Raw genomic sequence first — 10,054 nt, forward strand, 5'->3', positions numbered from 1 at the left:
GGCAGGGAGAAGCATTTGAGGAAGACAATCTGAGGTCACCTTCTGGCAGGCTGCCAAATGCCTCTGCATGGGAGAGCACACCTTTGCACACAACATACAGCACACACAACACACGTACACTACTACACACAGAGAGACACCACATGTACTAACTACACATACCCTGCATATGAACACACATATGCACAGAAACTCAAGAAAGAACATAATAAGTGTATAAACTTGTAAGAGAAGGAATTCCAGGTAGAAGAACAGACAGATTGTGTGATGAATAGACAACTTGGAACTTTCTGTTGACACTGAGAGCCATGAAGGAAGGCTGCAGACCAGCTAGGCATGAAATGGAAGACGAGGATTGGAGAAAAGAGATGAAAGAAATGGTTTGCCAGATAACGTAAGGAAGACGTATAGCCGAGGAAAACAACATCAACGTTCAGGGATATGCTTTCACTTCTGGGAGAGTGGGGCCAAAATGAGTATGGGATGGTCACAAGCCAGTTGTCACTGAGCAACTGCAGGGGACATGAGTCACATCAGATCCATACTGTTGATCTCTGGAAAGGCATGGGTATATGCAGCCAGCCTTGTGGGTTCATATCAAGGACTGAAGTGTTACTTCTTAAGCACACCTGTATGCTTCTAAGCCACATCTTGTCCCTTAAATTACTTGTCTGCATTATCTGTGAAGGCTACAGACTTAATTTTTTAAAATATTTATTATTTATTGTTATGTATACAGTGCTCTGTCTGCATGTACATCAGGCCAGATCACATTTAGATGTTTGTGAGTCACCATGTGGTTGTTGGGACTTGAACTCAGGACCTCCGGAAGTGCAGTCAATGTGCTTAACCTCTGAGCCATCTCTCCAGCCCAGGCTATAGACTTTAAACTAAGAATTTGAAACACTTTTAAGAATGGTATCAATACCTTAGCCCTGACAAACTTACTTCTAAAGCACTACATAGCCTATGATGAGTATCTTCTTAAATGGTAATAATAGCTTCTCTTATTAAATGGTAATAAAATAAAAAATAAATAAAAATAAAAAGAGTATGTACAGAGTTGTATCCTAATGGCTAGAGTGGACATTGAGAATCTAGCATGGATGGAGGGGTGGTTATGTAACTTTCAAGCAATGGAGAACACTGAAGCTTTAGATGTGATTTACATATGCTGTGGAGTACTACAGAAGTCAATGTCTTAAAACTCAGTCAGGGTCAACCCTTCTGCCAGCAATGTACTGGTACAGGAGTGGGAAGTCTGGGTGTATTTAGAAAGGCAAAAGACTCCAGACAGAGTTGAGGAGAGGCATCGCAAGGACTTGGTATTTTGAGGAAAAGCACGAAGCTGGGAAGAGCCCCATGCTCAGGGCGGGGCTGTGTTGAGTTACGTAGAACCAGGATTTGGCTGGAGCCTTGGTCAGACATGCTGGTGAGCAGGGAACATGCTTTTCATAAGTGACATTCAAAACCTCAGTGGCAGGGACATGTATTCAAACGTGACTATAAGAAAAATCCACACCACTGCAGACTGCTAGCACAGCCTAGCTCACACTGTTTCATGACTATCAATAGACAGTATTACTCTTTCTTTTGTACATTGATCCAACTCTATATTAATTTGACTATTCTCTGCTCCCTTGGGACTCTCTCAAAAAATAAAGAAGAAAGCACACACACACAAAAAAATCTCTTTAAGTCTCTTTGGTATTACCAACACCCCAATACTGGGGCCTGGACCCAAGGTCTCATGTATGCTAGGCTTCTAGGTTGGTGCCTAGAGCCATGCCCCAAATAGTCACTTTTTTTCTTCATGTGTGTTTGTGCACATGGGTACCCATGGACGTAGTGGCTAGAAGGCAAGCTTTGACTCAGAAATGTTATCCTCTTCCTTTGAGACAGGGTCTGGAGCTCACTGACCAGGTGAGAGGCTGTAAAATAAGCCCCAGAGATCCCTTCTCCCCTGTCCAGCATGGAGTTTATAATCACTTGCTGCCACACCTTGACAATTTGCCGTGGGTTCTGGAACATTAACTTGAGTCTTTTTACTCTCAAGCAAAGCACTTTAACAGGCACACTATTTTCCCAGGCTCCAGGTACCATTTGTAATGACTTTTGCGTCCATGTAACATTAAAACAGTGACACAAGAAGAGACACGCAGTCAGTGTCCACAGTTGTCACCTCCAAGTCCAAAGAACGTTCTGCTCCCCGTGACTTTCTGCTACCACATGGTTAGGTGCTCAACTGGCCTAGAAAAACAACTGTGGGTAGGGAATTGGAGAAAGAAGCAAAAAATGTGAGAGAAAGAGGTATGATTTCCCTCTTTTCTTCAGAGAGAGAGAGAGAGAGAGGAGAGAAAGAGAGAGAGAGAGAGAGAGAGAGAGAAAGAGAGAGAGAGAGAGAGAGAGAGAGAGAGAGAGAGAGAGAGAGAGAGCACTTGAAGATCTAAAGGAGAAATAAATCAGAGTCCACCCCAGCAACTTTCACACACTGTGACAAGAAGCCACACTGCAACCATTGTGTGGAAGGGCCTTGATGACTTCATTCTCCAGCCAGACAGCAGGAGCCGGAGCCATGAGTCTGGGTGCACAGCATCTGTGCTCTGTCTCTCCCTGCCGCAACTAGCGCTGTCCTTATGGTGCCCATGAGGACGCATCTGCAGGAACTGCCGTGGCAATTGATAAGCTGTCGGTCGGGAAGTGGGGACTTTTTACAGGTTCCGACCTTAAGCTTGATCCTTAAAACGAATTGGAAGCATCTGGCTGTTTTTCTGTCGGTAGGTAATGATGCAGCCGCATCACACACCCAGATGTGATTCGACATTGCCGCAGCTGTTCTGGTGGGAGTTTCAACACCCAGAACATCTGCTGCTGGGACTCTGTGGTACCATTCTCACTCCATCTCTCTGGGCCCTTATTCTCTTCCTAGAAAGTGTACTTTCTTTCCACTCAGAAATCTTCCACTTGCCAAAGGTGTTATTCCCAGCAAGGACATGCCCATGAAGTTCTGTGGAGCATGGAAGAGAGAGACACAGCCTCTACAAACTCAGAGCCCAACCAGGGGGCTGGGATACAAATTATTTTTCTGAGGTTTGAGGAAATGGAAAGTTATAAGCAGACAAAGAATGCATTGTTGCACACTTGAAAGAAATGGCTGATAATGAAGTGACTTTTGTGGGTCGAGCAAGGTAGGCAAAGGACACATTTAAGTTCAAAAATGGTGATTTCTGGGCTATTTCCTTGTTCACAAAACCGCATGGATAAAGTTCTCAGGGCACAACACATGTGGCCCACACAGAATCTGCTAAAAGTGCATCCTCAAACATCCCAGGTGACGACGCTGTCACATGAGTTGTGAAGAGCAGCAAGAAGTATGAAGAGCCACAAAATCTTCACAGATATTGAGTAATATCTTGGATTCATTCTAAAGAAATAATCTTCTATACGGAAAAGTGTTACGTATAAATATGCTTATCATGGGATTAATTATATCAAGAAATGGCTTTGATTGATTGCCCCAAATACGGAAATAGTTAAAATAATGGGGTGTCTCCACTTTCGCAGAACTCATGGAAAATCCATATGAGGGATTGAATTGTTCCAGCTGCTCTGGCAGCAATTAAAATGATATTTACTGAAGCTAAAAGAAGCATGGAGACTGTTCCTGACATCTAGCAAGTGAAAAATCAAACAGCAAACTTGTTTTCACATTGCGCATGCATCCTACTAAAACACTGAATTTGAAAATGACCCCAACTAACAGCTCAAGAGCAATGGAGCTATTGTGTTTGGATGGTACAATTATGGGCAATTTTCTTCTTATCTCAATTTTCCTAATTATTTATAAAAACGACCGTATTATTTGAGTCAATAAAGAAGAGAAATAAAAGTGAGTTGGTACAGTATGGCCAAGACCAGCCACCTGCCACAACTAAATCAAATTTAGTCCAGTGTCAAATCGACCCAACGCTAGCAGCCTTCAGCCAAGGGATGTTTTCCGCCACAGCTCTCGGCCTGCTTTCTCTAGCATTATACCTCGCTACTTGTTTACCATTTGTTGTAGACCTATTGTTTACTATTTATTGTGAGTGTGTGTGTGTGTGTGTGTGTGTGCACGCGTGCGCAGTGATAGAGGACAGGAGACAGCTCTGGGGAATCAGTTCTCTCTTTCTTCCATGTGTGTCCTGAGGAGAGAACTTGGGCCCTGGCTTGGCAGCAGTTGTCTCCCCCTGCTGAGCCAACTCTCTCCCTGTGCCCAGCATTTCAAGGAATCAAGAATGAAATCAGCCCAATATTCCTTCATCTGTTGGGGAAGGTACTAACAGTGATAGTGATAGCCTATGAGAAAACCAACCCAGCCTTGCATGACACTTCATGAATAACTGCAGCGGGGAAACTTACTTGCCTTCGTTTAGTGATGGACAAGATACAGGGGCTGACAAGATGGCTCAGCAGGTGAAGGGGTCCTCTGACCTCCACACTTGTGCCATGGCACACAAGTAAACACACACACACACACACACACACACACACACACACACACACACACACGGAAATTTTTGGCTGCTGTCGTTGTTTTTAAGAAAACATAAACTCAAAACAAGGAGCTTCTCTCTTGTTCCACCTGGTACATTTCTGAAGCCCAGAAAACTTGGGAAGAGTGCATGTGGCGTCCCTTTGTCCCCAGATGTCTTTCTTCTTACCTTCATATTGAATCCAAAGAAGGAAAGACCCAGTGGCTTGGGCTAACTTCTCCCCCACACAGTAGTCCTCTCAAATTTTACAATGGTACAATTGATTTTTTAAATATCTAAGAACACATTACTATTTCTTAGCATTTCGGAGGCCAATTTAATTTAGGAGTGGAAAGGGATGACCGAGTGATCACAAGCTGATTAATTTCAGAATTTCTCAAGGAAATGCTGACCCAGCACTGTGGCCCTCATGCACACCATTATAATGCTTTGATTTCCTGTCACTGTGGATGGTTTTAAAAAGCGAAAGTAAATAGGAGACATGGAAAATCAATGTGAGGTGCTGAATCCTTCCAGCTGCTGAGGCTCTGTTAATTACATCATATTTTCCCGGAGACATTCAGCTCAGACTTGCCAAGTGCCGGCATCTGGAGGCTGCCTGTCATCCTGCTGGGGGAAGCACCTCTCCCCAGGCAGCTCCGTTAACTGCAAAAGGACAAGCTATCCCAGGAAAGCAGCTTGTTCAGGCCAACTCTCTGAGGCAAATCCCCAGCATCACCATGCCTTTCGTTACCATAGAGATAAGAGGTGCAAAGAGCTGGAGAGGGGCTGCCAGGTGTCAGGGAGTAGGAGAGTCCGAATGAACCTGGAGAAAAGGCAGTCCATCCTATTTGGATGCCCCCACACACACACACTGCAACGGCTAGAGAGAAGGAGAAAGAAGTGATGAGAGGCCATGGATAGCAAGCAAAGAGAAACAAAGGGGTTTTGTAAAGAACCAACCAGTGCCACAGTCAACTCCAGACACCTACACTTTAGTGAGGGTGGCAAGAAGCAGCTCCGTGGACTGGTGCTCCACAGCCTCCATCTTCCCTCATAACTGACTCTGCTCAAGTCCGTTTCCACATCTTCCTCTTCTCCATCTCACCCTTCCTTTGCAACAGACTGAGAAAGCAAAACCAGCTTTGCATGACACTTCCTGTCCTTCCAGAAAACTCTGACACTCCTCTACATGATTATGCATACAAGAAGACAGCTTTGGCTGTGACTCTTTTTTTTTATTAATTTATTCATATTACATCTCAATGGTTATCCCATCCCTTGTATCCTCCCATTCCTCCCTCCCTCCCATTTTCCCCTTACTCTCCTCCCCTATGACTGTGACTGAGGGGGACCTCCTTCCCCCTTATATGCTCATAGGGTATCAAGTCTCTTCTTGGTAGCCTGCTGTCCTTCCTCTGAGTGCCACCAGGTCTTGCTCTCTGCTGTTGTTGTTGTTTTGTTGTTTTGTTTTTTTTTTAAAGCTGTTAGCATGATGCTGGGCAGATTCTGAGCTACTCTAATCCTAGTACCTTTAAAACCCACATAAAATGCAATCACTTGCCAAGCTGATGACTCCCGGAGCGGCTACTGCTCCATCAGTCTATCGCTATGGCCATGTGCTCAGCGCCATCTTCTTTCTCTTCCTCTCCTCCTCTTCCTTTCCCATTTCCTCCTCCCTTGACCCAAGCCTTGGCACTTAAAGCTCTACCTCCCTCTCATCTACCCAGTCATAGACTTCGACATCTTTATTTAGCTGACCAGGGATAATTGGGGACTATTCCTTATCATCCCATGGTTATAGGAGATACTTCAACATTCGTAACAGTGCCCGTGGCAAGGAGGTAACCAGATCTCAAGGCAATGAATCAGCATTTGAAACCAAGCTGGACCTTCCTCCAACATCTCTTTCTGTCTAGTAAAAGAGGCCATTTTTAACTATATACAGTAAGATTAATTATGAAACAATCATAAAAATCAATAGGTAAGACTTACATACATAATGTCTAATCAAAAGGTATTTGAGAACCTTGAAGGAAAATATTCTGTTTTTATCTCTATGTTTCTGTCTCTCCTTTACCTCCATTTACCTCCAGATACTTTTTGTTTTTAAGATGTTTAAAATCTATGTGTATATATACACACATGCATGTATACGATGCCTAAAAAGTGCAGAAGAGAGATGCCCTGGTGTTATGGGCATTTGTGAGCCACCCAGCGTGGGTTTGGGGAGTGAACTTCAGGGCTCTGCAAGAGCACAGGCTCCTGTAACAGCCGAATCGCCTTCCTAGGGCTCTTTCTATCTTCTCTCACCCTGGCTTCCCAAACAAAGCCAGGGAGAAGGAAAATTCAGGGCTATAAAAAAAAAAGCTTTGAGATACTCCCTAACGTCTATTCCCTGCGGCCAGCCTCTGGCCTCCATACCAGGGTCTATAGCAAGCAACCTCAGCTCAGCCCGTCTTTCCCAACACTCCTCAGAGAGGCTCCCTGATCTGCACACATATTGCGTTTGAAAGCCACTGCTTAAATATCTATTTCCTGATATGTGGCACCTACTTTATATTTCCTCCCCTGACTTCTCACACATTTTAGTTTAAGTTAAAGGTATGATCCATGCAAATATGCATACATGTTCTGTGTACATAAAGATAGCACACATGCATGTGCATTTAATGCATACATGAAAATAAATTTAAAATCTTACCAAGTTTTAAAAACACTGTAAATTTGAGCCGACCAAGTAAGTCACTGTCTGTAAATTTAGAAAACAAGGTTCTCCTAGCTTTCAGGAACTGAGCTGCTGAGGAACGCCATCACAGGGTTGCACTTTTTGTTTGACATTGCTTTGGTTTTTGAGATGGGGTTTCTCTGTGTAGCCTTGGCTGCCCTGGACTCACTTTGTAGACCAGGGGTTGGCCTCAAACTCACAGTGATCTGCCTGCCTCGTCCTCCCAAGTGCTGGGATTACAGGCGTGCACCACCGTGCCCAATTCAGGGTTGCAATTTTGAATAAGGCATCGAAGGGGGCTGCACCATTGATTAAAGCCATCGCAGGGATGCACTGGTGTCTGAGCTGTGCACCACGCATGTGAAGCGGCATGATTAAGGGGCGGCCTAACCTTGTAAAGTGCCAGCTATCAACAAACCATGATCATTTTTATAGCATTTATCTCAGCCAACCCATTGACTGCAGAGGCTGAGCTGATGTTGGAACCACTCTCTATGGCCCCTGTTTTCAACTTGTTTTTTGTTCAGTGACTTCAACTGTGCGATTTATCAACTCTGTAAATAGAAATGGTATAAATTACAAATAAAGTGTACAATAATAAATTGTCATTTAATTGGTTTTATATGTTGAGATACATATATGAAAAAATAATTGCTTTGTGGCCAGTTGTCACAGTTGAGAGCTCTGAGTATCACAGGTCCCTTAGTGCCCGCTGTCCCCTACTTGAGCCCTGGGAGGCCCAAATGCCTGCGTCTTCCCTCTGTTTGTCCTTACTTGTGATCAACTTTCCAATTTGATCCATGGTTCCCGAAAGTACTGGATATGGAAACTTCCCCTTCCAGTCATAATCACCAAGCCCCTGTTGCAGTGACCGTACATACAAGGGCTAAGAGGCCATTGCAGTGTTATAGAAACAGATTTACTAGTGAGCCAGTATAAACACGTCACTTGGACATAAAGAGTTTACTGAGCTACACGCAGTCAGCTCACCTTTTCAAAGCAATGAACATACTTAACATTCAAACCACTTCTGAAGTGCTGGCCACAAATGGGAGCTTCCTGAGACATCACTGGACCTCTCTCTGGGTGAAGACCTGAAGTCGTCACTTGAGCAAGTTCCTCAAGTAATACTGAAGTTCTCCAAAGTCCCAGAGCTGTGCCACTTAAGCCCTGCCCTTTGGTATAGAAGCTGGGGTTGACAGAAAAACTGGCTCCCATTGCATGGGCAGAAAGGACACAGCCTAGGAGGTCAGCTTCGAAGTGCACAAGCAGTTGACAAAGCAAGTGGCTTCCCCGCTCTAGCCCTCCTGCAAGATGCGTCTGTACCACGATTCCTAATGGAAATTCGCCATGCACTCCAAAGGAAGGAGAACACTTCGTTCTCACTCCACAAGCAGCAACTCATTTGTCTTCAGTGGGTTCGTCCATAATCTCATCATTATTGCTATGGCCCTCAGAGGACTCCTGACTTGCATTAATCAGCCAGGCCCCCTCATCGCTCAGCAGATTCCTTACACTTTTACCGTGCCCCGGGGCATCCTAACTTACTTGAAAAATTAATAAACCTCCCCCCTCTTATCTTACCTTATTAATGTCTGTCGTTGTAACCCATTATCCCTGCACATCACCGAAGATCACTGAAGGGTGCAATGGTCACCAGCTTGTGCCTCCAATTCAATCCTAAAACTGGACCGCCTCTCTTTGAGTGACCAGGAAAAAAAATACGCCCTTCATGGGTCTGCAGCAGGTTTGCTCAGCAGCTCAGCAGCACCGAGGAGGGGAGGTAGGAGAATTCTTAGGCTTCAACTAAAGGCCATTAAGGCCCATTAAGTTGTTCTCTCCTCCTCTGCATCCCTCTCCCCATCTCCTGTGCACCCTAGTAAATCTGACTCATTAGCTTTGAATGTTTTGAAATACTGGAACATTAATCACTTGTGTTTGCGCACTGTTTATGTGGGTTGTTGGTCATGGTTTGTAGTTATAGTGGCTGTCTCCCTTGCTTACTTAAAGGTACAATCCAATTGAAAATAAAGATTTTTGCAGGTTTGCTCATTACACACAGTGTCGGCAGCTGGTGAGTGTCTTTTGCAATTCATCAGAGGCCTCCCACACCACCTGCTCACCGCATCCTGCAAACAGCTGGCTCTGCGTAAGTACCATAAGCTGCTACCTTATACAGCAAATAAATAAATAAATGGATGGATAGGTAGGAAAATAAGTAAATTGAATTGTCATCTCTGAATCATTGCTAGTTGAAAGGAATGGGGTCTATTTTTTAGAAAAAATAAGCCACTTTATAGTTCCACTTTAATGAAAAAAAAAAGGGAGGGAGCTGACACAAAACTTTGAATGGAAATATTTTGTCATTTGAGAAACAAGGCAATCAAAATAAATAAATAAATGAAAGGGCGTGCTCACAAACTGGCAGTGAGGCTAGGTGCAGAAGAGGAGATGAGGGGGGCGAATTTACTGACCTGCTGGATTTGTTGTTGCTGTTATTGTTAGCCAACAAAGCTGTAGGGACACTTTGTGGAGATGGAGCTAATGTCACCAGATGTCCCAGCACTGAAAAGCTGATCCTTCTCTTCAAAGTTGTCAGAAGTTTGTGACTAGTGTGCATGCTTGTGACTATGACTGGTGTGTGTGCTTGTGTGACTGTGCCTGGTGTGCATGCTTGTGACTCTGTCTAGTATGCGTGCTTGTGACTGTGACTAGTTTGTGTGCTTGTGACTGTGACTAGTGTGCATACTTGTGACTGACTAGTGTGCATGCTTGTGACTCTGACCGTGACTAGTGTGTATGCTTGTGACTG

At 44.3% G+C, this 10,054-nt stretch overlaps 1 long non-coding RNA gene across 1 annotated transcript in view; it reads right to left on the reverse strand.

Annotated features, from left to right (window-relative positions):
* LOC311596405 overlaps nt 1–9,019 on the reverse strand; it is a 31,736-nt gene extending 22,717 nt beyond the window's left edge. Inside the window, exons 1-2 of the long non-coding RNA XR_014778820.1 lie at nt 8,827–9,019; nt 5,507–5,639 (exon numbers count right to left, since the gene is read on the reverse strand). This is a non-coding gene — a long non-coding RNA (uncharacterized lncRNA). The remainder of the gene's footprint in view (nt 1–5,506; nt 5,640–8,826) is intronic.
* Nucleotides 9,020–10,054: the final 1,035 nt, after the last annotated feature.

This window comes from Acomys minous, assembly GCF_964271855.1.
Source record: "Acomys minous genome assembly, chromosome: 4".
NCBI classification, from domain to species: Eukaryota; Metazoa; Chordata; class Mammalia; order Rodentia; family Muridae; genus Acomys; species Acomys minous.